Raw genomic sequence first — 2068 nt, 5'->3', positions numbered from 1 at the left:
ATTTGATTCATATGTAAACACGAACACCGACACGATTTTGTTACGTTTCTAAAGAGGAAATCTAATCATTTGTAAATTTCATATTCGTATGACTTCAGGGGAAAACCGGGCGATTAAGCTAATGCAGAAGACTATATATAGCATCTGAACTCAGTGCTGAAGTTGCCAGTTATGATTCATGAATGACTGGACTTTCTTTCCCTGTCCACTGACCTTTCATAATTCCGCATTTTGGAACATTACTGTTAATTACTATTACGAATTGCGAAAATCCTTACACACCGAACAAGAAGAAAACTAAACACGTATATAAAAAAAAGTAATCATTAAAAAATACTCATTTCTTTTTGTTTCCTCCTATTGCGAAATATACCATCGAATTTCTGATCATCACGCCACCATTACAAGATTTTTTTTCAGGTACTGGACAAACAACATTCACTGACTTCTTGTGCGATATTTAAAGGACAGACTCTAACGAAGACTTTCCACATTTTCGGTGTAGCTTTGATGGTATGTTGATAACGGTTGGTATGCGTGGATGGTATGCTCCATCATAAGGCTTTTTGATGATTTACATTTGTGTCTAAGAAATATGATTTTAATTTCCATGAGCATGATCTGAGATGGGCAGTGTTTGTTCTATCATAAACATTTCATATTGCTATCTGTTTTATCGTAATATTTTAGTTTTTTTTTTATGATTGTTGTTGTGGGTATTACTGCTGTTTTCACTGCGGTATACTATAACAGTAATAAGAGTGATAACAAGAGTAATATTGATATTCATCATAATTATCATGATTATTATCCATACTATTGTTACAGTTGCTGTTTTTGTTCATTATATTACTGTCATTTACTTAATATCATTGTAAGGGTTCTTATCACTATAATTTTCTTAATTATCATTTCACTTTTTCCTATACTTAATGTTAAGATATATATTTTTCTAATGTCATTTCACCACTATTACAATAGATAATTACACGGTAACAATAATAGTATCAATGGCAATGATGATAATTTCGGTAATGATTATAACAAAAACAACAATATTGTTATATTATTATCATAACCATAATCAAAATTTGTTTTATTATTATTACCATTAATATCATCATCGTTAGTAGTAGTAGTAATAGTATCATCAATATGATAAACATTATTTAGGAAAAGATAAAATAGAAAAATGAAAAATGACGGTAATGATGATACTGATATGGTTGATGATGGTAATGGTGATGAATGAGGTTTTTATATAAATAAAAACAATATAACATCAGCAACAGTAATGATTCTTGATAATGATGATAGTGATGATTATAATAACAATCATGATAGATTGATAGATAATGAGAACGATAATACTACTTCTAATGGCAATAATAAGAATACCATTAATGATGATGATAATGATAATTGTAATAATAACAATAACAGCAGTGATAATAACAATGATAATTGCATAATTAGTACTATTACTATCACTACAACTGATAATAATGATGATAATAGTAACAATACCATTAATACTAGTCACCATCAAATAATTATCATTATCATGATCAATATTGAAGCTGTTGCTATAATAACCATAACCATTTTTATCGATTTCTCCATGTCTGCAGAGTTACAACTATCACAGCTGATATGGTTATCATCATATGGGTTGTGTTTATTCCTTTATTTTTTGGGGGGTTATGTGTATAATATTTTTCTGTTTATAATATTTTCATATGTTTATAAAATGTTCCTTTGTAAAATACCATTGCCATCACAATTACCATTAATGTCGATTTTATCATTCGTATTAGCATTACCCATTTGTTCCTTGGCAGCGACAAAGATATTGATAATTACTTTTGTATTACTATGTATGTATGTAAAATACGAGTATATAAGTTAAAAGATGGATTGAGAGAACGGTAGATCGATAGATAAACTGGTTGCGCGTGGATTTATATATATATATATATATATATATATATATATATATATATATATATATATATATATATATATATATGTGTGTGTGTGTGTGTGTGTGTGTGTGTGTGTGTGTGTG

This window comes from Penaeus vannamei, chromosome 13 (genome assembly GCF_042767895.1).
Source record: "Penaeus vannamei isolate JL-2024 chromosome 13, ASM4276789v1, whole genome shotgun sequence".
In the NCBI taxonomy this organism is placed as follows: domain Eukaryota; kingdom Metazoa; phylum Arthropoda; class Malacostraca; order Decapoda; family Penaeidae; genus Penaeus; species Penaeus vannamei.
The sequence above is the reverse complement of the archived record's forward strand: the minus strand, read 5'-3'. Positions refer to the sequence as shown.